Source organism: Paroedura picta, chromosome 9 (assembly GCF_049243985.1).
Source record: "Paroedura picta isolate Pp20150507F chromosome 9, Ppicta_v3.0, whole genome shotgun sequence".
Lineage (NCBI taxonomy): Eukaryota > Metazoa > Chordata > Lepidosauria > Squamata > Gekkonidae > Paroedura > Paroedura picta.
Window position 1 is genome coordinate 7407291 of NC_135377.1, and position 27453 is coordinate 7434743.

The 27453-nt window shown below is 47.3% G+C and overlaps 1 long non-coding RNA gene across 1 annotated transcript; it reads left to right on the forward strand.

The window, feature by feature from the left end:
• Positions 1 to 1251: 1251 nt before the first annotated feature.
• Positions 1252 to 22845, forward strand: LOC143844181 (uncharacterized). Its single transcript, XR_013233834.1, has 3 exons — positions 1252 to 1396; positions 19149 to 19308; positions 21562 to 22845. It is a non-coding gene; the product is annotated as an uncharacterized LOC143844181 (long non-coding RNA).
• The last annotated feature ends 4608 nt before the right edge of the window (positions 22846 to 27453 follow it).

Below are 27453 nucleotides of genomic sequence, written 5' to 3' on the forward strand. Positions count from 1 at the left end.
GGAGGCTTGTTGATGCTGTAAAATCAATGATGTTACTAACTGATGCTGACAACATTTAAGGTTTTGCATTCTGATTTTTAAAATGGGGCAACATCCAGCAACAGGAGCCCCTCCAAGCGATGATCAGTCCTTACAGGTAGACAAATAAGAGAAGGTGGTTTTAATGAGAGATTTGCTGTGTTATTGCTTCCGGTGTATTGTTTTAAAATGTTAAGTGCTCTGAGCTAATGGGGACGGGACAGTCTATAAATAAAACTTTCATTCATTTCTTTATTTGTTTAAAAGGTTCAAAGTCGAGCTATCTTCCTGTTAGTGTTATGGTTGCTAATTTCCAGATGATAAACATCAATTCCCCTGGAGAAAAGGGCTGCTTTGGGAGGGTAGAGTCTACAGCTTTCCATCCCATTAAAATCCCTGCACTATGCAGGCTCTACCTGCAAATCTGCAGGAACTCCCCAATATGAAACTAGCAACCCTACGCCCTCCAATCAGCGACCAGGGGGGCTCTAGCAACTCCAGTGGGGACATTAGTCGGGTGCAATGCCATAGCGTCCACCCTCAAAAGCATCCATTCCCTTCAGGGAAACTGATTTATGCCCCCTTCCAATCAGTGGTGATTCAAGACCTCCAGGCCCCATCTAGGAGCCAGCAAGATTTGCTGCCCCAAATGTAGATCAGTCTTGGAGATGCAAAAGGGGACAGAAAGGAAGCTGGATGTGGTGGTTCCACATCCAAAAGCCTGTGTACTCAAGTGCTTCTTCTAAGCCTCACAGAATCCTAGAGTTGGAAGGGGCCATACAGGCCATCTAGTCCACCCCCCTGCTCAACGCAGGATCAGCCCAAAGCATCCTAAAGCAGCCAAGAAAACTGTGTATCCAACCTTTGCTTGAAGACTGCCAGTGAAGGGGAGCTCACCACCTCCTTAGGCAGCCTATTCCACTGCTGAACTACTCTGACTGTGAATTCCCCCCCCCCCTGATATCTAGCCTATATCGTTGTACTTGTAGTTTAAACCCATTACTGCGTGTCCTCTCCTCTGCAGCCAACAGAAACAGCATCCTGCCCTCCTCCAAGTGACAACCTTTCAAATACTTAAAGAGGGCTATCATGTCCCCTCTCAACCTCCTTTTCTCCAGGCTGAACATTCCCAAGTCCCTCAACCTATCTCCATAGGGCTTGGTCCCTCCTAACTGCCTGGTAGGACACTCCTAACATGCCTACGCCTAGCTGCAGGAGGAATGTGCCAGCCACAGAGCAAACAGTGTCAACCCAAATAGCTGAAGTTGTTTGCTTTTGGAGCCATCCTGGGCAGAGCAGTTTCCCAGGGACGGGACATTCTCCTGACCCCCAAGGACCGATTCTTCTGTGCTTCACAAGGCAGCCAAGTAACAAGCAGGTGAGCGACAGGATGTGGCTTTGGTCTGAAAAAGGTCAGGGGAGGGGCTCTCGGAGCCCAATCAGTCGTGTGTTCAGGCCTATCCTGGTTTGGAACACCCCAAACAGAAGTTTATTTAGACACTTAGACTATATTTAAACAGATGTGGTTTCCGGGGAGAGTTTGTGTCGCGACCGGACCGAATGCAACTGGGGAGGAAAATGTATTTTCACTCTTGCAAACAGATGGGCATCCTTAAAGGGAGATGCAAACAGATGGGCGTCCTTAAACCAGTGGAGTCCTTAAAGGAGAGCAGGGTGGAAATATTACCAGGGTAAACGAGGGGCAATACATGACGCCAGATTATAATAGGGTTGTCAGGTTCCACCAGGCCTCTGGCAGGGGCAGGAGAGGGGGTAGAATTGCCAGTGAGGGATGGCAGCCCCTAGGGAATCCCTGAAATTACAGATCATCTCCAAACCACAGAGATCAGTCCCCCCTGAAGAACAGGGCTGCTTTGGAGGGTGGATTCTATAGCATCTCGCAATACTGAGGTCCCTCCCCACCGCAAGTCCTGCCCACTACCAGCTCCGCCCCCAAAGTCTCCAGGTAATTCCCAACCCAGAGTTGGGAATTCTATTGTATTTCCCCAGAGATTTTGGGGTGGAGCCTGGGGAGGACATGGACCTCCGAGGGGTACAATGCTGCACAGATTTGGTGGTAGTGTCCAGGGAGGCTGGGGGTAGGGGGGGGAGGGACCTCAGTGCTGTATGTTGCCGTACAGCCCTCCTCCTAGACCATCCATTTACTTCAGGGAATCATAGAATCCTAGAATCATAGAGTTGGAAGGGACCTCATGGGTCATCTAGTCCAATCCCCTGCACTGTGCAGGACACTCACAACCCTATCGCTCATCCACTAACTTGCTACCCCCTTAAGCCTACACAGAATCAGGGAAACTGATCTTTGTACTCTGGAGATGAGCTGAAATTCCAGGAGATCCCCAGGCCTCACCTGGGGCGATGGCACCCCTAGTCTAAAGGCAACCAAGGTGGCTTCCAGGAGATTTCTAGGCCCTTGTTTTTTTGTTATGTTTTGTTTTTAATTGATTTGAATTTTAAACACTGAAATGGTTGGGGAATAAGATACCTTCTGAGAAGACCAGACTCGTTGCAAAAGACAAGAGAGCTAGGAAAAGTTGAAGGAATGGAGCAAAAGAGGGAAACCCACCAGGAGGTGGCCCTCCGTTCCGAAGACCTGAGCAAGGCTGTTAATAATAATACTTTGCAGGAGGTCATTCATTCATACGGTTGCTGTAAGTCAGAAGGTACTTGATGGCATGTAACACACCCACAAGATACCTTAAGGGCAGGGGTACCTACTGTTGTTCTGCTTAGGGGCATATGGAAACTGCCACAGAATGGTCACCCTGGGGTACTAACTATTTATGGATGTGTTCCTTCTGTTGAAGCACAGATGATGCTTTCTGGGCTCTTGAATTCCTCATCTCTGTTGGGACAGGCAATGTCTGGTGCACAAAGAACAGAAGAAGACCCTGCAGAGGGCAGTAAGAATATGGATAGGACAGTGAGGTCAGGTCTCCTCTTAAATGTCAATCCTTGTTTGTCCTTCGAACTACCACTCTTAGGGGCCATTTCCTGCTTCTTCTCAGAAGCCACACTTCAGTCTCTTTCTCTCAGCTAGACATGTAGCTAGCAACTATCTCTGTCTCTCGTCTGCGCTACCATGTATGGTAATTCCTGAATAAACTTTTATTTACTCTTTAATCATGTTGTACATTCTCACTATGTTATTTACCCTGCTTACAGTCTCCAGGTTACAGGGTTCAGTTCCTCTGGAGAAAATGGCTGCTCCAGGATGTAGGCTGTATGGCATTATACCCCGCTGAGGCCCCTCCCCTCCACAGTAGGGTTATGAGTGTCCTGCATAGTGCAGGGGGTTGGACCAGATGACCCAGGAGATCCCTTCCAACTCTATGATTCTAGGAAGAAGAGTTGGTTCTTATATGCCCTTTTCTATACCCGAAAGAGTCTCAAAATGGCTTATATTTGCCTTCCCTTTCCTCTCCCCACAACAGACACCCTGTGAGGTGGGTGGGGCTGAGAGAGCCCTGAGATTACTGAAGAAGAAGAAGAGTTGGTTCTTATATGCTGCTTTTCTCTACCCGATGGAGTCTCAAAGCAGCTTACATTCACCTTCCCTTTCCTCTCCCCACAACAGACATCCTGTGAGGTGGGTGGGGCTGAGAGAGCCCTGATATTCCTCCGTCAGAATGGCTTTATCAGTGCTGTGGTGAGCCCAAGGTCACCCAGCTGACTACATTGGAGATCACTAGCATAAGGATAGCATTCAGAAGTCCTCCTAAGTTGACCATCACCACCACCCTCAACATGGCTCCCCAGAAGATAATTTTTCAGCTCTGCTCTTGATGCGTGTATCTCTCCAATTCCAATAGTTGGTTTGTGATAGTTTTTCAGGTAAGGCCAACTCTGGGTTGGAAAATTCCTGGAGAAATTTCCTGGAGATTTGGGGGCAGAGCCTGAGGAATATGTGGTTTGAGGAGAAGAGGGGAGGGGAGGTGCACCCTCCAAAGAAGCCACTTTCTCCAGGAAAATGAAACCCTGTCAATGAGGGATCAGCTGTAATTCAGGGAGCTCTCTGGGACCTGTCTGGAGGCCAGCAACCCTATTTATTTATTTTATTTATTAATTGAATTTATATGCCGCCGTTCTCAGTTGGGCTCACAGCAGTTTATAGTAAAAGAATAAAAACACAATAAAACCCCCATGATAGTTACATTATTCAACAAGAAGACGGCAGGTGAAAGACAACCCACTCACCCCCTTGACATTCTTGCTGTCCTATTGATGAGAATGGGGAACAGATCAATAGATGGACACTATGGACATGGGAGGGGGATCCCAGATTGACTAACGGGTCCGTGTCCTGGCCTCAACCTTATGCCTGGCGGAACAGCTCCGTCTTGCAGGCCCTGCGGAAAGTTGACAACTATGATAGGCACAGGATTTCAGTTTGACTACAGTTGAGTTGAAAATTACTGGAGGAGTTTGCTCACAAATCCAGCTGGGCACGGAGAATTCTTTGTGCCTCTGAACACATTCTCGGTTTCACCTAGTTCTTATAGACGGTTCCTTCTCTTATTAGTCAAGCAAAGAAAAGGTTATTGTTATGCTATTCTCATCACAGCAGCAAAGTTTTTGGGGATTCTGTGCTGAAGCGAGCACATGGTCTGACTCATCTCGGGCAGCTTTCTGGCACACAGCACAAAGTAGATCTTTGTCAAAGGGTCCTCGGGGTCCTTTCCATTCCTCTTAATTGTGTGCAGGTGTTTGAGTGATTCTGCTGACTCTCGGCTGCTTCATTAGTTCTTTTTGCCAGGGTTGCTCTTCTTTGCTATGATTTCATTTTCTTTTTCCTCTCGGTTGTTTTAATTCCGGGTATAGATTTGTCATCGTTTTTGTTCGAAGACATATTTGCGAATAAATAAATAGATAAATAGATGTGAGTATTGTTCCAGTATTGCCCTAACCTGGATAGCTCAGGACTAGGGATGGGCACAAACCAGCTAATGAACAAAAATTGGTCACAAACTTTGGCCAGTTTGTGATTCATGAATTGAAGAATCATCACAAACTTTCATGAATTTTGATGCAATTCATGTTGGTTCGGGGGGGGGGTGGTGGTGTATTTTTCACCAAAAAAAACCCAGCTGTTTAACTCTTTAGTTTAAATGGTCGGGGGCCATTTAAACCCTGCTTTTTGCATTCCATGGCTTTTCTTTTTCACTTAAATGGCTCAGAGCCATTTAAGCCCCTGCTTTCTGCTCCCTGCAAAAAGCTGCAGTGTGCAGAAAGCAGGGGTTTAAACTTGGCACACAAACTGACACAAATGGCACACAAACTGACACAAACTGCCTCCGTTACTGAACCAGGATATGGTTTGTGGTTCTGTTCATGGATCAGCCATGAACTACAAACCAAACTTAAAAATACAGTTTGTGTCCATTCCAATCAAGGATAGCCTGATCTCAGCAGATCTCAGAAGCAAAGCAGGGGCAGTCCTGGCTTGTTTTTGGATTGGAGACCTCTAAGGAAGTTTGGAATCTTTAAACAGAGGCACACAATAGCAAAGCATTTCTGGACATCTATTATGTTGAAGTTCAGTCAGCTGTGACTTGACAGCACCTTCTACCACTGCTGTTCAAGAGCCATAATCAGGACAGTCTCAATGAGAGGGGGACAAGATCAGTGGGAAAGGCCAGGTTGACAAGGATGAAGGAAAAATGTATTCATTCTTAAACTGAACACCTAGATTTGTGGCCAGTAGAACCTTAGTGACCAATGAGATTTTGGGGGTATGGACTTTCTCACAAACTCTTATGAGAAACAGAGAAGGTGCTACGAAACTTGAACCTAAAACTTCTACTGGACCAACATAAGGGCTTGAGAGCCGTTTAATCATGGCTATCTGGCAGTCCAAAAAAATCCCAAATATTTTCAGGTTTTTTGGGACTTGCCCCTTTTGGATAGAAGCCTGAATTAATACCTGTAAAACACAAATCAGGTATTTTTTGAATATTTTTCCCCCGCTTGGATTAGCCAAATGCAGGAAACAAGAGAGGGAATATGTAAGTTCCGGGAAGGAATTCTAGGAATAAGGAAGAGCAAATGAAACTGGTTCAGTTATTTATGATGTGTGTAGACAGGAACTCAAGGCGAAAGAAGAGCTTCATGGGAAAGAAGGGTATAAACAGAGGTGGCCTCATACTTGGCTTCGGGGATGGAATTTCAGGCACTGAGGTCAGCAAGTGTAATGGTTGGGGACCATGCATATTCATGTGGTTGAGAGAAGTTGAGGGAGTGGTCAAGAGAGTGGCTGAGTGGTCGAGGGAGATGGAAATCTTAGGAAGGGATAGGTCAAGAGACTTGGACTTGGGATGCCCCGACGGAGAACTCAAACTCAAACCCTTCTTTTTGAGATGCTCAAGAAGCATCCTGGATCAGCTGGGAGAGAGACCCAATCTGTGGGGGGCACCGACTCTTGTTCTCTCAGACATAGGTTACAAAGAGGCATCATTATCCTCTGCAGCATATGCTTGGGCCTGTGGTGAAATCATGGCCTTATTATCGCTCAGCCATTGATTCTGGTGCTCTTCAAGTGCTCTTTCAGGCTCAGAGAGGGAGGGAGATGTACAGGAGCACTGGGGCTTTGATACGGTACAAATTATCAGCCCTTTATGTGGCACTGTATAACCCTGAGCTAGGATACAATAAGGAAAGTTTCTTGAAAGGGTCTCATTAGATGGGCACACAATATAACTAGGCTGAGGCAGGTTACGGGGCTTTGCTCTAAATAGCTTCCCGAGGTGCTGTTGAAGCTCCTTTGTCAACTTACCCGGCCTATACATCTCATGCTCCCCTCCTTTTTGTAGTCACAGTAGAATGCAGCTCACAGACATTAAGAACTGGCATCCTGGGACAGTGTAATGGGCAGGTAGTCTGATTACGAGTAGTCAACCTGTGGTCCTCTAGATGTTCATGGACTAAAATTCCCATGAGCCCCTGCCAGCATTTGCTGGCAGGGGCTCATGGGAATTGTAGTCCATGAACATCTGGAGGACCACAGGTTGACTACCCCTGCTCTAGACGCTTAATTTCTTTCTGTGTCACACTGTCAACACTCCCCTGCCAGATGTCTTGGTTGGTACCTTCTGCCGTCACACTTCTCTCTTCGAGGGCTCCTTGCCATGACTCAGATAAAACTGGGGAGGGCCTCCACCCTGTTTTCATTAGAGATACAGGCTTTCTCCTCCCAAGTCCGGCTCTTTTATAGCCAGCCTCCCCGGCAGTCCCACCTTCATAGCCCCAGTTCTCCAAATGCAGCCAACTGGGTGACCTTGGGCCAATCAGTTTTCTCCAGTGTTCTCTCAGGCCCACCTCTGTCACAGGGTGTCTGTTGTGGGGAGATGGAGGATAAGAGATTGTAAGCCACTTTGAGACTTTTTTGGGTAGTGAAAAGTGGGGTACAGAAAAACAGCTCTTCTTCTAAGTAGTTCCATTATGGGACCACTCTTACCAGTAGGAAATTTCTGCTAATGTTCAAAAATAACCTTCCTTCCTGGACCTTAAGACCAATAGATCTTTCTTTCCTCAACTTTGTTGAAGTAAAGAATAAATGTTTGCCCTTTCCCATGTGACAGCCTGTCAATAAGTGTGATCATTTCATCCTCTTAGACTTCTGTTCTTCAGTCTAAATACGGTCAGATCCTTTAACTTTTTCCTCCTTGGCCTAGTTTCCAAACACCCCGCCCTCTTCCTTTCCCTCCTTTGGACTCATTTCAATTGGTCTGCATCTATCTTAAGGTGTAACTCTCAGAACTGGACCCAAGTATTTCAGATGGGGTGTTACTAGAGCAAAATAGAACTGACCTATTCTCATTGCTTCTTTTGGCAGCCTTGGAGGGCACACATCCAGCCTGTGCTGAGGAAGCTGAAATGGTTGCTGGTTGCAGCCCTGGAACAGGTTCAAGGCTCTGGTTCTGACCTTTCTTTGCAGTCTGAGACCCACCTATCTGAGGGATCGCTTGACTCTACGCTTTGTGGGTACTAACTTGCTGGTGATACCCCGCCTCCAGGAGGTTCACCTGGCCTTGACCAGGGCGAAGGCTTTTTCGGTCCTGGCCCTGACCTGGTAGAATGAGCTCCTGGAAGAGCTGAGGTCCCTGCAAGAGGTGAGGTCCCTGTGTTCCTCAGGGCCTCTAAGACGGAGCTTTTCTGCCAGATCTTTGGTTGCGGTCAGGACTCGGGACACCTGATGGGCCCGTCCAGTTCAGATCATCATTGGTAGTGGACCCTTGACACCCACAGATGGTCCCTTGAGCCACAGAGAGGGAGCTGATCTGGGGGTGGGGGAAGAATAATTTCTTGCCATTGGGAGATAAATATGCTTTTAATAGGGGGGATTGATTATTTCTTAATGTATTTCTGGTGGGTATTATATTATGTAACCTACCGTGAGACGGCTTGGCTGATAGCGGGGGGCTATAAATATAAATATAAATATAAATATAAATATAAATATAAATATAAATATAAATATAAATATAAATATAAATATAAATATAAATATAAATATAAATATAAATATAAATATAAATATAAATATAAAGACATTGTAACCCGCCGCGAGCCATTTGGGAGTGGCGGGAAATAAATCAAAATAATAATAATATAAATATAAATATAAATATAAATATAAATATAAATATAAATATAAATATAAATATAAATATAAATATAAATATAAATATAAATATAAATATAAATATAAATATAAATATAAATATAAATATAAATATAAATATAAATATAAATATAAATATAAATATAAATATAATCAGGTTGATGGCACTTTCCACCACCTTTTTGCCCTGACCTGCATGGCCTGGACTAACTCAGTCTTGTCAGATCTCATAAGTTAAGTGGGGTCAGGCCTGGTCACTAATTAGCTGGAAAACCACCTGAGGTCACTGCTCATAGTCTGGTAATAGTAAACCACTTCCGTTTGTCTCTTGCCTTGAATACCCCAGGGATTTCCAGCCAGCAGACTGTGGACCTCTAAGGGTCCGCAGGAACTGCAGAGGGGGTCCATGGTATTTCTCCTCCTGCCTTAATGGATGCAGCCACAAGACACTGAGCCATCTGTTCCCATTGCTCCCCTTCCCCTCCTCCTGAGCATGAGGTCTCTCATGGTTTCTGCACCTGGGGGAGCAGAGCCTGCATTCCTCCTCCCCCCCCTTAACTGTTTCCTGTCTCCCCCCCCCCAGTCCTCATTGAGCTTGCTGGTTAAAGCAGACGATGATGTCACTTCCAGTGACATGTCAATTCCGGGGCATGGGGCAGGGAGGCGTGGTCAGCTGACATCACTTCCTGACACCTCAAAGCCTGAAAAATTATTTCAGGGGCCCCTCCATGGTCAAAAGGTTGAAAAGTGTTGCCTTGGAGTCACTATAAATTTGCCGTGACTTGACGGCACTGTCCGCTTCCATAAGGTGAGAGAGGACCTTTCAAATGCATGATACAGTTGTGGGACAATCAGCAGGCATCCGTAAATCACAGACTTCGCTTCTGTACTCCCAAACTTCATTTCCACAGCTTTCACGTCCATGAATCACTCTGCCTTGATCTCTTTCTATTTAAAGTTCCAAATACATTTCTTAACACACCCAGAAAGGTAACAAAAAAAAAAAAAATCCACTGTTTTAAGCAGACAGCTAATTGATAATTTAATGTGACATCTTTTTGGGGGAGCAACATAATTGTACAAGTGCCTGGTGTGTTTTTCTTTGGCCTTTTAAGTTGTCTGGTGAACGCTATATATATTTATCGTTATATATACGGTGTATTTTTAATGACAGCCTCCCTCTGAAATACTTTGCATTTCACAGATTTATACCTCTCCAATAATTCAAAGTGACATTTCCAGAAGCAGCAATGATGTAGTTCCACAAATTGATAATTATGCGGAATGGCATAAATATGCCTTTTTGACAGGCGGTAAATACATTCTCCCCCCCCCCTCCACCCCGTATTCTATTTCACAAAGCAGTATTGGTAATTAGGACGAATGAAGGAAAATATGTCAGATGACGCAAATCAAATATGACACCTCATGAATAATGCAGCACTCCCTCGATTAATCTCGATATATTTTTCGGGGGGGGGGGAAAACCTGCCCCCCCCTTTCCTGTTCGGCAGCTGTTCGCCAAACTCCCAGAGAGGCCTTAAATATCAGAGAGATCATTAATACAGCATACAGGGTGGCTTTAATAGCAGGGGGGGGTGGAGAAATAGTCCAAGTGGGATGCAAGGTTTTCAGGAGGACGAATAAGAATTCATGGTCCCTCCATTGCTATGTCCCCTTGCAACTGACCAGGCCATTGTGCAGCGGCAGGAGGCAGGACGCTGACCTGGACGAGTCAGTCTAGCCTGATTGGGTCAGAACTTGGAAGTTTTGCAGGTTCTGCCCTAGTTATGACTAGATGGGAGATGACCAAGGGAATCCAGGGCTCCTACACAAAGCCAGGCAATGGCAAACCGCCCATGCTCGTCTCTTGCCTTCAAAGCCCTATGGATTCATAGAATCATAGAGACGTAGAGTTGGAAAGGACCTCCTGGGTCATCTAGCTGAACCCCGTGGGTAGACTCCATAGGGTTATGCTCTACTGAGTTCCGTCCCTACCCCAAATCCTGCCCAATCCCAGCTCTACTTCCCCCCATAAAGTCTCTAGGTATTTCCCAACCCAGAGCTGGCTACTCCAACCATGATGGACCAGGGGTCTATCTAGTAGAAGACAGTTTCATGAGTACTCCTTAGGCAGTCTTCCTGGTGTAATGGAGTAATAGTGCTAGCCTATTTGAACTGAAACAAAAGGAAGGGGATTGACCAGTTGCAAAGAGGCTGTGTGTACCATAGCCAGTGCCTGTGAAGGAACAAAGACTGCACGCTGAAGAGTTACCCATGATTCATCTGCCACTGCTGAGAGCAAGCAGGAGGCCATTCCCCCGAGAACTGAGGAAAGGGTGCAATAAGAGGAAGAGCAGTAGGGAACAAGGAAAGGGTCGGAAATCAACAGCATGGAGACTGTCAAAACTGAAGCTTAAGCAAAACGACCCGGAGGGGTCGAGTCTTCCTCTGAACATGCGGTTGCTATTGTCAGCTACCAAAAACATTGAAGGAACTCTTTTGGCACGACCCCGCAATCTTTGGTTCCTGTGCGAAAAAGGGTCAGCGTTGTTTGACAGGATGAAAGAATAAACATTTCTGCTGGGGAGGAGGGAGGACAGGCCTGGCATGGAAAGAGTGACAGTGCAGATGGAGAGACTAAGCAATAAAGGAAGAGGAAGGGTAAAGGTATTGTGTTTGCATGCCAGAAATCAAAGGCCCCTATCACAGCCAAAGTTGCCAACAAGATAGTTTTAGAGAGGAGCAAACCAACTATGTCATTAGAAGGGAAGATATCACGGCTAAAGCTCACTTACTTTGGACACATCCTGCGATCAAACTCGCTAGAGAAATCATTAATGATCGGAATGGTCAGCGGCAAAAGGAAACGTCGCCGCCAAAGGATCCGCTGGCTCGACACGATCAAAGCCGACACAGGGATGACCATGAACCAACTGAAAGAAGCGGTCATTGACAGAGACGTATGGAGACAACTTTCCTATAGAATCACCAAGGGTCGGACATGACTGAACGGATAACGTCATCATCACCACCACAAGTGGCCCTGACAATTAAAATGGGTTCCTCTTAATGACAAACTTTCATTGACTGATTGGGTGAAAAAGTCGTTAGGACAAAGATGGCCAAACTGTCGCTCTCCAGATGTCTATGAACGACAATAACCATGACTCCCTTGCTGTAAAATGGCACTATTCCACCAGGTTTATGGTTGAGGCCCAAGCAAATCAATGAAATCACACAGGGCTCCTTCCTTCCTGTTGTTTATGCAGTTCCTTGGAGGACCAGAGCTTGAGATCCGAGCTGGGATTGTAAAGCGCCCAATCAGAGGGCATTTACTACCTCCGTATGAGGGGCAACCATATTGCGGAACCACTCAGATGGCAAATATTTTCCTTATCATTCAATAATGCATTGTAAAAAAACAGCCAATGGGAAACAAGGTTGACAGCTGGTCTGTAACCAATGAAACGCCAGAGTTAACACCCTATGAGAGGTCTGAGAATCAAGATGTTTTGGCCTGGTGCTTAAAAGATGGTAAAGTTGGTGCCGGGTAAGTCTCAAGTGGGAGGGATTTCCAAAGATGAAATGCCCTCCACAAAAAATGTTGTTATTCACCACTGACTTAGACCTGAACATGGAGGCACCAAGGTTGCCAGCTCCAGCTTGGGAAATCCCTGGAGATTTGGGGAGCTCTATAGCTCCTCGCAATTCCTAGAGCTACCCAGAAGTGACCAAGGGTAGCTATAGGGATAACTGGAAACTCTATGGTGAGAGCTTCCTGTACGTAGTTGTGGCCTTATTTTTTTTTTTTATCCACCCCTCCCCCCACCCGGAAGCTTAACCCCTTTAACACTCCTGCTGATTACCAGGTACTGCCTAGCAATCCTAAGTGATCTGTTGGGAAGGATCAAAACTATGCAAAGTACACTTAACCTGTTGCCCATCTCAACCACAGAGCATCGTGGCTGAACAGGAATCAGAATAAAGACCTCCTCGGGAATCAGAATAAAGACCTCCTCAGAAATTAGGATAAAGACTTCCTCAGGAATCAGAATAAAGACCTCCTCGGAAATCAGAATAAAGACCAAAGACCTCCTCAGAAATTAGGATAAAGACCTCCTCAGGAATTAGAATGAAGACCTCCTCAGAAATTAGGATAAAGACTTCCTCAGGAATCAGAATAAAGACCTCCTCAGAAATTAGGATAAAGACCTCCTCAGTAATCAGAATAAAAATCTCCTCAGGAATCAAAATAAAGACTTCAGGAATCAGAATAAAGACCTCCTTAGGAAACAGAATAAAGACCTCCTCAGGAATTAGAATAAAGACCTCCTCAGGAAACAGAATAAAGACCTCCTCGGGAATTAGAATAAAAATCTCCTCGGGAATTAGAATAAAGACCTCCTCAGGAATCAGAATAAAGACTTCGGAAATCAGAATAAAGACCTCCTCGGGAATCAGAATAAAGACCTCCTCAGGAAACAGAATATAGACCTCTTTTTGGAATTAGAATAAAAATCTCCTCAGGAATTAGAATAAAGACCTCCTCAAGAATTAGGATAAAGACCTCCTCGGGAATCAGAATAAAGACCTCCTCAAGAATTAGGATAAAGACCTCCTTGGAAATTAGAATAAAGACCTCCTCAGGAATCAGAATAAAGACTTCGGAAATCAGAATAAAGACCTCCTTGGGAATCAGAATAAAGACCTCCTCAGGAATCAGAATAAAGACCGCCTCGGGAATTAGAATAAAGATCTCTTCACCATATTGTACTAAGTTCATATGCCTGTACCATATCTAGAGTCTTTTTCTTTGCACTCATTTAAAAAAAATGCATAGATTGTGTTGACACAAGTCCTTCTTGACTTCCTGCCCCAGTGACCTATATTGAAATGAACCGCAAGTCTGGACTAGTTTTCCCTGTCTCAGCCACCTTCCCCTTTTGAAGGTCTGCTGTACAGGTAGGGTTGTTAAATCCCCCCTGACCACCAGTAGGGCATGGAGGTAAGATTCAGACCGGGGAAACCCCTGGAGATTTGGGGGTGGAGCTTGGGAGGACAAAGAGCTTAAAGAGGTACAATACCATAGACTCCACCCTCCAAAGCAGGGGTAGTCAAACTGCGGCCCTCGAGATGTCCATGGACTACAATTCCCAGGAGCCCCTGCCAGCGAATGCTGGCAGGGGCTCCTGGGAATTGTAGTCCATGGACATCTCGAGGGCCGCAGTTTGACTACCCCTGCTCCAAAGCATCCATTTTCTCCAGAGGAACTGATATTTGTAGCCTGGAGATGAGCTGAAATTCCAGGGGATCCCCAGGTCCCACCTGGAGGCTGGCATACCCATGACAGGACGCCTAAATCACATCCCTCCAAGCAGTGTGATTGTGAACAGCAAAAGAGCTCCCCCCCCCACATTCACACACACCCCTTTCAAAATAATATTTTTGTTAGTCACATCTGCTCTGTGGGGATTCTGGATGGTCTCCAGACTTTATGGTAGCGGCAGAGTCAGGAGCCAAGCTCTAATTTCTCTGACATTTTCCCAGGCCTGCCACTCCTGCTGCTAGAAGTACCACAACATTTCTCCGGATTCCTGAGTCCAGCTGGTATCGATATAAAAAGTTCAGCGGCACTGCGACCGCCACGAACGGCGGCAAACGTGAAAATGTCGTTCAGTCGGGAAATCTCCTTCTGAACGACCATAAGCTCAGCAGGCTCTTCTGTCGAAGAAAGCTGTTTGCCATCAAAGGTGGTTTGCTTTTTTGGTTTTTTTTTTTTACTTGACACATCGCTTTCTGCCGTGTTCCCATTAAAAGGCAATAAGACACGGTTTGCTGAAGATTGAGTGCAGGATTAGGCAAACTTGCCTCTCGGCGACGAGTTAATTTGGGACCGGCGCCAAGCAGGTTTTGGGCCGTGCTTCCCAACCTGGCCGCCGTCCAGCATCCCTTGGATGCATTATCGAGTGAAAAGGAAAATATTCGCCATCTGAGTGGCTTGGCGAAATGGTTGCCACTCGTACCGAGGGGGTCAATGCCCTCCGTTGGATCCAGCAGAGCACTTCCTCAGGCTGACGGGTTTCTATCCATGGAGCATAAATGTTCATTCCATTCCCTGCTACTGGAGCCACAAAATGTTCCTCCACATCCTAGTCATAGGGGTCACCTAGAAGTTGAAGAACTAGGCCTGCTAACTCCCTGGAGAAGAGCCTAATGCTGGGAGCGATCGAGGGCAAAAGAAGAAGGGGACGACAGAGAATGAGGTGGCTGGACGGAGTCACTGAAGCAGTCGGTGCAAACTTAAACGGACTCCGGGGAATGGTGGAGGACAGGAGGGCCTGGAGGACACAACCTAACAACAACAAATTCCATATAGGTAAAATTCTTGGAGATTTTGTGGGGGATCCTTGGGGAGAGTTGGGTTCAAGGGAGCTCAGCAAGGTATAAGACAATAGATTCCACCCTCCAGAGACGCCATTTTCTTGGATGATGTCAGAGGAGACATGTTCTTCAGTTCCCACTTCTGTTCCCCTCCAATGGTTGCCAGGGGATACCTGGTAACTCTAAAAGGCAATATTAGCTTGAGGATGACAGGATTCGCTTGGTGTCACGGCTAAGAGAGGTGGCTTCTAATCTGGAGTACCAAGTCTGATTCGCCGCTCTTCCACATGCAGCCAGATGTTTCACCTTGGGCTCGGCATGAAGCAGTTCTATCAGAGCTCTCTCAGCCCCTCCTACCTCACAGGGTGTCTGTTCTGGGGAGAGGAAGTGATTACAAGCCACTTTGAGATTCCTTTGGGTAATGGAAAGCAGGGTATAAAAACCAACTCTTCTTCATTCTTTGAACCGGAGATGCCGGGACCTTCCGCCTGCAAAGAAGATACTCCACTACTGAGCCACGGCCCTTCCACGATATTGGCTAAACCAAGAGTCGCCAATCTTTTTGAGCTTGAAGGAGCCTTTGGAATTCTGACACAAGCCCCAAGATGGCTGCCACAGGAAGTGCAGCCAGCCACAAAATGGCTGCCAGAGCTTACCATCAGTCACATATTGAAGATCTGTGGGACTTGCTACTGTCAAAAGTGAAATCTCCAGAGCCTTTCTGTCGGATGAAGAATCACACCAAAGTGGAAGTAGCAAGGCTTTATTAACCAAAGAAAGGCACGGTTTACAAAGCGTGGAGAATAGACCAGGGCAGTCCCGGAACTATTCTGAGGTCAGCCTCACAGGGCAGCTCATCTTAAGCAGTGGTCCCCAACCTTTTTATCACCGGGGACCACTCAACGCTGGGGACCACTCACCGGGGACCACTCAACGCCTTTTACTGAGGCCCGGTGGGGGGGGGGTAGTTTACTCCTCTACTCTCAACCACTGCCCTAGCGCTCTCTGATCACTATGGGGATGTTTAAATATCCCTTCAAAATAAGATACAGACACTCCACAACAATGAAGTGTGTTGTAAAGGTCTGGGGGGGATGAAGTAAAGGGCCGGGGGGGGGGGAGAAGGCGTCCTTCGGGGCCCACTTCCAATTAGTCGAAGGACCACACATGTGGTCCGCGGCCCACAGGTTGGGGATCGCTAATCTTAAGCACACACCTGACTCTGTCCAATTGGCCAGTAAGTCAATGGGCTCACATTCTCATCCTATGACGCTACACTTCTAACTTTCAATGACTCCCTTCCTCCCCACGTTAGTGCTCTAACTTTTGTTTCTCCCTTCCTCCTCAAATGATGCTAAGCTTTCTGGTACAATGGCTGTGTCCTTGTATCTTGTAACATACCAGCTTACTGTCTCTCTCTCTCTCCCACGTGCTGGCCTTCTAGCATGTAATGCTCATCTTCACACTGAGACAGAAGACTCCGTTATTTCTTTAACACTACCAAAAATTCTGCATGGCCAATCAAATTTCCAGTGGCCAGTCAGAACCTTTGCTGGACAATATCCCTGCTGGCCCCCAGCCACTTTCTAAAATCGGTCCATGACCACCAGGAAAAGTGTCAAACACAATGGCATCAGACATACCATGCTGGAGAACTTTGGGCTAAACAGTATGTAAGCTAACAGTGCTTCAGTTTCCATTTTATGATCCATTGTTAGACGAAGGTGTGTCTAGGAAGCGTCATTAGTCAGAAACACTAACCATTTTACAATTTACAAAGCGGAGCCGGAAATGTTCACCTGGAGAAACCTTTGGAATTTAATTACGCCCATCTAAAATGTCACAGGAACTCTCTCGGGATTAGCCGATCTCTCCAAAGACAGCACGACACTTTCAAAGGGCCCAAACATGCATGGGATGATTCACCGCTTCCTGAATCCGGAGCTGTGAGAGTTTAAAATAGCACTTCAGAAGGGTGCTATCGGGCGCTAGCAATTAAGAGGCAGAGTTAACGATAGGAAAGAGACTCCCAGTGTTGGAGGGGGGGGGGGGAGAGGAGGAAGAAGACGTTGGAAATGAAACCCAAAATCAAGAAAGACGCTCTTCCTCTGGCAAAGCTATTTCAGTCATTTGATGCAGACAAGTTGTTTTACTCTGAGGAAACTGGCAGCAGCTGCATGTGTACGGGGAACGGGGGGGAACCATCCAAAAGCCACCAATGGTGCTGGAAACTCCTGTCCAGTCGCAGCTGACTTTTGTTGATTAAGGTTTTCAAGGGAAGAAGAGTTTGCCATAACCTGCCTCTGTATAGCAGTCGTGGTATTCCTTGGTGGTCTCCTCAGCCACGGATGACCCTGCTCCGCTTCTGAGATCCAGGTCAGGGCTGTTGGCTAAGCTTGAATATGCCAGCTGCTTAAAGTATAAAATAGTTTTTATTCGGAAGAGAAACAAACTTTGTATAGAAAGAGAGAGAGGAGAGAGAGTCCTAACCGTCCAACTGTTCAGTTTTGTAGTCATTCTTCTTCCAAAACTGAAAAAAAGACCTTGGTTGCTTATCCTCTCCTCCTAAGCAAGGTATTCCAAACCCCTAAACCAGGGGTAGTCAAACTGCGGCCCTCCAGATGTCCATGGACTACAATCCCCAGGAGCCCCTGCCAGCATTCGCTGGCAGGGGCTCCTGGGAATTGTAGTCCATGAACATCTGGAGGGCCGCAGTTTGACTACCCCTGCCCTAAAACATAATGGCCTTGGCATTTAGATATTTTGTGACAGTATTAATTGTTTGTGCTACTGTGCCCTCATTGCTGTGACAGGGACATGAAATTTCCCAGCAATAAATCTTTTGCTCCCAGTTAGAATTTATCACCATGAACTTCCTTGTGCTTTAGGTAGTTGTTTCACTCCTGGATCACATCATATTATGACTCAGCCATTTTAAAACACGTAATCATGCATATGGTTGGCATTAGGTTACGATCTGGTTCTTGACGGATATGAATATTTGGCACCATCGCCAACCGGATTAAAGAGAGCAAACAAATATCTTAATTTGAGGCATGAGGAAATAATCATTTCCGGAAAAGACCTCTTGAATGACCGAGGTAAATTAAGAAGGGGTTTTCCCCCTGATAATGTAATAACATATGGGAAAGTGCTCAAGAAAGACAACTTTGTAAGTTGTATATAGTATTTTTTTTTCCTTTCCACTTATTTGGGAGCAGAAATTTGCTAATGAAAGGGTGGGAGAGACATGTCAGAGTATTTATTCCTTACATCAGGTTCTTTTATTAATTAAACTATTGATACCTGGCCATTCCCTGTGACATATTGAGGTTTATAAATACAAACAAAAGACATTATAATAAGAGCTCAATTAGTCTACACCAGGGGTAATCAAACTGCGGCCCTCCAGATGTCCATGGACTACAATTCCCAGAAGCCCCTGCCAGCATTCGCTGGCAGGGGCTTCTGGGAATTGTAGTCCATGGACATCTGGAGGGCCGCAGTTTGACTACCCCTGGTCTACACCATAAATACATCTATAGCCTTGTCTTAGCAAACAATATGCCATTTCAGTGCCTAGAAACACACCTCTAGAAACAGTTCCCATTAAAGCTGCCAGGTCCCCCTGGCCATTGGCAGGAGCCAGGGAGGGGGTAGGGTTACCATCCCCAGGTTAGGAAATTGCTGGGAATTTGTGGATCGAGCCTAGGGAGGACAGGGTATAAGGCCACCCTCCAAAGCAGCTATTTCTTCAGGGGAATTGATCTCTGTCATAGAATCCTAGAGTGGGAAGGGGCAATCCAGGCCTAGTCCCACCCCCTGCTCAATGCAGGATCAGCCTCAAGCATCCAGGAAAAGTATCTGTCCAGCTGCTGCTTGAAGACCGCCAGTGAGGGGGAGCTCCCCACCTTCCTAGGCAGTCGGACTCAATTCCACTGCTTAACTACTCTTACTGGGATAGCAGGTATTGTTCTCCACGTAGTTTAAACCCATTACTGTGGGTCATGTCCCCTGCTGCCAACAGGAACTTTTCCCTGCCCTTCTCTAAGTGACAACCTTTCAAATACTTAAAGAGAGCCATCATGTCCTTTCTCTTCTCCAGACTGAACGTTCCTAGAGCATCACGGACACAGTGACAAAATTATGTTGCTCCATCTGCAATGTCATCCCACCCACCCCCCATTTTCTCTTGCTGTGAGACTGAGAAAGACCAAGGAAGAGTCCATGTGCGTAGGATGATGCCCACCAGTGGGAGCAACCAGGTAAAATGCTGGGATTGCTTAAGAGATCTGATTCCTCTAGAGCAGGGGTAGTCAACCTGTGGTCCTCCACATGTTTGCTGGCAGAGGCTCATGGGAATTGTAGTCCATGAACATCTGGAGGCCCACAGGTTGACTACCCCTGACTTTTCCAAACTCCGAATTCTGAAGGAAAACCCTAAATACTGAAATCATATATTTGTTTGAATGCAAGTAGCTATTTTGCTGGTGACCCAAGGAAGGTGGGGAGTCCTGTTTGACCACCAAAAAAGCCAAGTAAGGATCATGGAATGTATAAAAACGTCTTAGTGTATTGGTTAAGAGCGGCAGCATCTAATCTGGAGAACTGGGTTTGGTTCCTCATCCTTTCTCAGTCAGCTGGGAGACCATGAGCTAGACACAGTTCTCTCAGAGCTCTCTCGGCCTCAACTACCTCACAGGGTGTCTGTTGCGGGAGAAGAGAGGTACGAGATTGTAAGCCGCTATGAGACTCCTTTGGATAGTACCAAGTGGGGCACAAAAAAAACAGCTCTTCTTCCTCTTGTACTGAATTAGACCAGGGGTAGTCAATCTGAGGTCCTCTAGATGTCCATGGACTACAATTCATGGGAATTGTAGTCCATGGATATTTGGAGGACCACAGGTTGACTACCCCTGAATTAGACCATTGGTCCCTTGGGGGTGAGGGCTGTCTTCTCAGACTGGCAGTAGCTCTCCAGGGTCTAGGACAGAGAAACCTTTCACAGCACCTGTTCCTTAACCCCTTTATTGGAAGGTTCCAGGGATTGGAACAGGGATCTTCTGCTAGCCAAGAAGATGAACCATAGCCCCAACACAACCCACCTTTCTTTGTCCTGATAATGCAGCTCTTAGACCGTTTATGCACTGGAGGTTTCATGCCGGGCTGCAAGCTGGAGTTTTAGTCGTGGCAGGTTGCCCCACCTCTTCCTGCGCCCACACGGGGGAGCATTTGGCCCGGTGCACCTCATCCACCCCCCATTTGTGCTCCTGCATGGAAGCTGGGTCACTGAAGTTCCCAGTGCATAAACGGTTTCTCCGATGCACCCTCAAGCTCTCCTTTCTCACTGCACATCATGCACATGAGGCACCCAGAACAATGCAACTAGTGGGATCGACTTTCTCGACTGGGTACATGATGTGCTCTGGAGCTTTAGCAAGATCAAGATCAGGTAACGATTCGCCGCAGGGCGGTATATGGTATTCTTTAGCATAAACCCCGACATTGCTGCTAAATAGAAAAAAAGGAATATGAAATCAATACTTTTGGGAGATATGTGATACCCAAAGCTGGGGAGGGGGGACGCAATGCTTCTGAAAGCTCCCTTACGCTATCATTCCAATGGATGCTGTTGGTCTATATCAGTGGTTCTCAACCTGGGGGTCGGGACCCCTTTGGGGGTTGAATGACCCTTTCACAGGGGTCACGGCAGGGCAAGCAGCTTGGCGGGGGGGCGCCATCCACACAACAGCCTTGCGGGGTAGATCAAGATAGAGTGTTCGTCTGTCTGGAGCAGCGGAAAAGAGCAAAATCAACACGGTGGGACAAGAGGCAGAACTGAACTGAAAAATCCCGGGGGGGAACCAATATATAGACAATCATGAACAATGGATCTTCATACCATTGGTCAGTTTTGGTTTAATTTCTGTGAAAGAACCCTTGCATCGTTTTATGGTTGGGGGTCACCACAGCATGAGGAACTGTATTAAAGGGGTCGCGGCATTAAGAAGTTTGAGAACCCCTGGTCTATATGGTTCCTGCTTTTGAATCTCCTCCTTCATTTGTGCATTAGAATTCCCAATAAACTTGGGTTTCTGCTTACCCATCCCCCCACCACGACACGCCTTGGCCATACAAGCAGAGATCTCAGTTGTATGGAGCCTTGTATTTCATGGCTCAGCCTAATCAGGTGTAATTGGAGGGGGTGCCCCCATTTCTTCTCACCATCAGTAATCCAGTTTCCTTACTGGAGGTATAATCCCTTTTGCACAGTCCATAATCCACTCAGAAACTGGATTATCTTCTCAAAGAATGACGTTGTTCCTCTAATAGCCTCTCCCATAAAATCACAGTTATTGTCGGGAGAGGAGCAGCAGAATAAAGCTGGTGTCGAGTGGCACCTTTAAGAACAAGAGTCTTGTGCAAGGTGTGAAGAAATGGATGGAGCAAAGCCTTCACTCTGTGTTTTTAAAGTCTCTCTCTCTCTCTCTCTCTCTCTCTCTCTCTCTCTCTGCCAGGCTATCTCAACCTGGGTGTAAACTGCACGGAGCTTTTATTCCAATCCCAGATCGATTCAGTCCCTGCCCTCTACACAGAATGCGATTTCCGCTGGATTTTGGGCGATTTAAATTTTCCTTCTGCAGCAAGAAGGATTGATCTGGAGTGACCCTACCTTTATTGTGCGACATCTTAGAGTGCTTTTGATGCTCAATATCCGGATTGGGAAACCAAGCTCTGTGGTAGAGAACCTCTGATAGGCTACACCTGGTCATGTGACACGCTTGCCTTAAAGGAGAAGCCCCTAATTTCTCTCAATTTCTGTCGGTCCTGGATTTTTCCTCCCTCCTCTGTCTTTTTCGATTTTCTCCCCCCCTCCCCCCGCACTTCAAGAAAAGAAAGAGGCTCCCTGCCTGGCTCCTCTCCCCCCCCCCCTTCAAGAACAGAAAGAGGCTTGCCTCCCCCCCCTTTCTGAACTACCCTAACCACGTGCAGAAGACTTTCCTGTTTCAATGGGGAGGTGAGGGGGAGAGGAAGACCCGAGTTCAAGGCGATCTGAATTCAACAGGATTGACAATGGAATAAAGAAATTAAGTGCAGTCTCTGCCCAGGTTTTCCTGAAACCCTGGGGTTTCTTAGTGGCCCTGGAAGGGTTTCCCAAAAAATGGGATTTCATTCATTTTTAATAATTGTTAAATGTGTTAAACATTTATCAGGAGATATGACCACATATGGTCATGTCAACCTGCTCCCCCATCCCTAAATGGTCAGTGATAGGCCTGGAGGGGGTGGGGATCGGAGGGGCTCCAAGTGAGCATGTACCCAGCTATGCTTCGAATCATAGGAACATAGAGTTGGAAGGGGTCCTCCTGGGTCATCTAGCCCAACCCCCTGCTCTACGCAGGACACTCACATCCCTCTCGCTCATCCACTGTCACCTGCCACCCCCTTGAGCCTTCACAGAATCAGCCTCTCCGTCAGATGGCCATCCAGCCTCTGTTTAAAAATTCCCAAAGATGGAGAACCCACCACCTCCCAAGGAAGCCTGTTCCACTGAGAAACCGCTCTGCCTGTCAGGAACGTCATCCGGATGTTGAGACGGAATTTCGCTTGCATTAATTTCATCCCATTGGTTCTGATCCGTCCCTCCAGGCCAAGAGAGAACAACTCTTGGGTGCTCACTGGGGAGGAAGTCAAGAAAAAAATTATATAAATAAATTCATTGATCAGTTGTTTAAAAGGCACACCGTCCCTCCACCAACTCCTTGCCTTGTCAATTGGTCAGTGCCTTGAAGAAAATGTACTTAAAGCATTTGTTCAGACACCTGCATTTCCGAAAAGAAAATGCTCAGAGCTTTTTGGAAATCATACATCCCTTTTCTTAAAAAAATGCCTGAAGCAGATGTCTACCAGTTTAAGCTCCCAAACATCATATCTCAGTTTGGTTGGGGGGGGGGGGTTCCCCCCCCCAAAAAAAAGAGGGGCAGATACTTTACCCATATTTGCATATTCAGATGCTTATCTGATTTTCTGGCCAATCAGGGAATTGTCTGCATAGGGAAATGCAGGCTTTGGTCTTGGTCGTCTCCCTGGATTTCGGAGCTGCAGAGGTAGAATTGGGCCACGTAGAAAATAAGCGAACCGTTTTCCCTCCATCCGCGCTCGGCAGATTAAAATGTGCTCGACAAGAAAAGCAAAAGGACACCTCCGGCAGAGATATAAGCCTCTTTCATCGCCGTGCTGCTTATTACCGCTGTCTGTCTGGCGGAGGGGAACGACTCCTTTGCTTGCTGTTCCCAGGACCACACAGCTGGTCGTGAACAATTAAGTCCCAAATAGGCTTCCGACCAAGCAGTGAGGCCTGATAATCACGTCGGGTCGACACGACCATGGAATCTATGCCATGTCACAGCTCTTCCCCTGCCCTCTTCTCCCTACAGCGGCTAACTTCCAGGGGATAGCTGGAGAGCTCCTGAAATGATGCACCTTGGAGGAGATAACCTCCTGAGATAACTGCACCCTGGAGGAACATGGCCACCTCGAAAGGTAGACTCTGTGGCAATGAAGTCACCCATGAAAGTGGCTTATACAGAATCAGACCATTGGCCCATTTCGGTCAGTATGGTCTACTCAGAATGGCTGTGGCTCTCCAAGGCCTTAAGAGGAGGTCTTTCACACCACCTACTGACTGGTCCTTTTTACTGGTGGTCTTTAAGCAGTGGCAGGACCTATCATGGATGTTCTGGGCTGATCCTGCCTTGAGCAGGGGTTGGACTAGATGGCCTGTATGGTCCCTTCCGACTCTAGGATTCAGTGATTCTACTGGAGATGCCAGGGATTGAACCTGTGACCTTCTGCATGTTGAGCACATGCTCTACCAGTGAATCCATCCCCTCCCCAAATCTTACCATCCTCAGGTATTTTCCAAGCCAGGACTGGCAAACCCACCCCCCACCTCTTCTTCCTTTAACCGACAGAAGTACAAAAACATCACTTTGGAACTTCGCTTCGTACAACTTTTCGGCTCGGTGCCACATCCTAGCCTAACTGAAGGAAACGGTTGCGTTGGACGGTGATTTCTATGGCATTATACCCCACTGAAGTTTAGATTACCATAGCATTCCAGGCAATTCCTAGAGCTAAGGCTGTCATTTCTGGGTAGTTCTAGGAATTGCTAGGGACTCTGTGGTCAGAACTTCCTATAAGTAGATAAGGCCTTCTTTTTCTTTATTTTTCTCCCAAGTAGGATGTCCCATGAATGGTGCTGGAGAAGACTCTTGCGAGTCCCTTGGACTGCAAGGCAAACAAACCGGTCAGTCCTAGAGGAGATCAACCCTGGCTGCTCTTTAGAAGGCCAGATCCTGAAGATGAAACTCAAATACTTTGGCCACCTCATGAGAAGGAAGGACTCCCTGGAGAAGAGCCTAATGCTGGGAGCGATCGAGGGCAAAAGAAGAAGGGGACGACAGAGAATGAGGTGGCTGGATGGAGCAGTAGGTGAAGCAGTAGGTGCAAACTTAAATGGACTCCGGGGAATGGTAGAGGACAGGAAGGCCTGGAGGATCATTGTCCATGGGGTCGCGATGGGTCGGACACGACTTCGCACATAACAGCAACAAGGATGTCCCCTCGCCTTGGCCCTAGTTTCTGCCCAACAGTCTGCTAAGCATACTCAGCTAAAAACCCCAATTGCCCGGAGGTCTTCTGCAGGCAAGCAGAAACCCTAATTATAGCGTTGCAGGCTACCCTACCTTCAAAGTGCCCTGCAGAAGGAAAACCAGGAGGCCAATGCCTTTCTCCCACATTGGCACATTTCCCATGGGCAGGAATCAACAGACAGCGAGGTGCAGGCAGACAAAAGCCAATGCCCAAACCCGCTGGGATGCCCAAGAGCGGACAGAACATTTATCAAAGCATTGGCAAATTCTGAACAGTCGATCGATCCCCCAGCACCAGGCTCGCTTCCCTCAGCATCTGACGGGACGCGATCTTTTTTTTTGCAATCAGCCACTAAATGCCAACGTCTTTTGCCATTTTCTATCGAACAAGCATGCGCAGGCATGAGGACGACCGCGTCGCTTGAGCTCTCCGTCGGCTGGGCTTTCCGCTCCGTTCTTTTTCATGCAAACGATCGGTTCCGTGCGTTTCCATCGGTGGCACTCCCGCAAAACAAGACAGGGAATAAATGCGCTAGCCCAGGCGTTCACGTACCAAATTACAAACCGCTGGCTTGGAAAACGCAGCAAGGGCTTGGCTAACATCCCATGCGCGTTTGCATGTGGCTGCCTCGCTTATTTATACCATGAGAACGATGCTCCATGCCAAAATAAGATTTGTCGTTGGCATGGAAGTATCCAGCATAGGCTTGTGTGCTTTGAAACACTTTGGCCACATTGGCGGCCATACAAGGCCAAAGTGCCTCTCAGTAGAAATACTCAGCACCTCACAGAAGTGAAAGAAGGAGTCTCAAAGCGGCTTGCAGTCACCTTCCCTTTCCTCTCCCCACAAGAGACACCCTGTGGGGTGGGTGAGGCTGAGAGAGTCCTGATATCACTGCCTGGTCAGAACAGCTTTATCAGTGCTGTGGTGAGCCCAAGGTCACCCAGCTGGCTGCATGTGGGGGAGCGGGGAGCCTACGGTTGCTCTTCATAGCTTGGCTTCAAGGAAGTGGTGCTGATACTTTAACCCAGGGGTATTCAACCTGTGGTCCTCCAGATGTCCATGGATTACAATTCCCATGAGCCCCTGCCAGCATGCTGGCAGGGGCTCATGGGAATTGTAGTCCATGGACATCTGGAGGACCACAGGTTGACTATCCCTGCTCTAAGCCACGATGGGGTAATGTGAAAGCTCTCCAGAGGTCATGCAGCCTCCCCCAGTTTTGCAGCTGCAGACCTCACTAGACGTCACTGGCGCCCTCTTTTCCTGTTACTATAGAGGTCTAGTCTCCTTCTCCACACTGGAAACTGTAAATCAGCGAATGCTGGCAGGGGCTCCTGGGAATTGTAGTCCACGGACATCTGGAGGGCCGCAGTTTGAATACCCCTGCTGTAAATGATCAATTGCTTGATTGGCTGATGCTTACATCTGACTTCTGCATTCTCTGAAGGGGCATGGCGCCACTTCCGGGGTTCCTCAAAATCCCATTTTTGTACCTCGATTGTCATGCTTTCCGTGCAGTTTGGGCTCTGAATTAGTTCGTTTTTAATATTTGTGGGTTGTCGATTCCCAGGCTGTCTTCATTGTGCGTTGTGCGAATCATCATATCATTGTCATTGGAGAGCCAGTCTGGTGTAGTGGTTAGGAGTGCGGGCTTCTAATCTGGCATGCCAGGTTCGATTCTGCGCTCCCCCACATGCAACCAGCTGGGTGACCTTGGGCTAGTCACAGCACTGATAAAACTGTTCTGACAGAGCAGTGATATCAGGGCTCTCTCAGCCTCACCCACCTCACAGGGTGTCTCTTGTGGGGAGAGGAATGGGAAGGCAACTGTAAGCCACTTTGAGACTCTTTCGGGTAGGGGAAAGCGGCATATAAGAACCAACTCTTCTTCTTCTTCAGTAATATCAGGGCTCTCTCAGCCCCACCTCCCTCACAGGGTGTCTGTTGTGGGGAGAGGAAAGGGAAGGTGAGTGGAAGCCACTTTGAGACTCCTTCTTTCACTTCTGTGAGGTGCTGAGTATTTCTACTGAGAGGGTCTCCGTGGTTTAAATGAATACGCAAAGCGTCTAGAAAAACATATTTCTCACTGCAGAGAGAAAATTGGCGATAAACAAAAAACGCAGGTGCGCATTTGCATGAGACGCACAGAGGCACGGTGTGAACATTTCATGTCATGTCAAATGTCTCTCAGAGGGGAGACGGCCCTCCTGTCTCTACGTTGGGGCTGCTGGATGAGACCAATAGTCCATCTAGGGATACCGGTCCCCAAATGTGACCTGGGGATTCCCTGGTAATATCATTCCCCTGGAGAAAAGGGCTGCTTTAGAGGGTGGCCTCCCATAGCATCACGTTCCACTGAGGTCCCTCCCTGCTCCAAATTCTGCCCACTCCCAGCTCCATCCTCTAAGCCTGCAGGTATTTCCCAACCCAAAGCTGGCAACTCTAAGCCCCTCTAGTCCAGTACTCTGTCTCATACAGTGGCCAAGCAGTTCCCCTGGAAGGCCAACAAGAGGGCACAGAGACCGAGGACTTCAGAAGAACATCAGACAAGCCCTGCTGGGGTCCATCTAGTCCAGCACTCTGCCTCACACAGTGGCCAACCAGTTCCTCTGAAGGGTCAACAATGGGGTAAAGAGACTGAGGCCTTCATATGGACATCAGACAAGCCCTGCTGGATCAGGCCAGGGGTCCATCTAGTCCAGCACTCTGTCTCACACAGTGGCCAACCAGTTCCTCTGAAGGGTCAACAA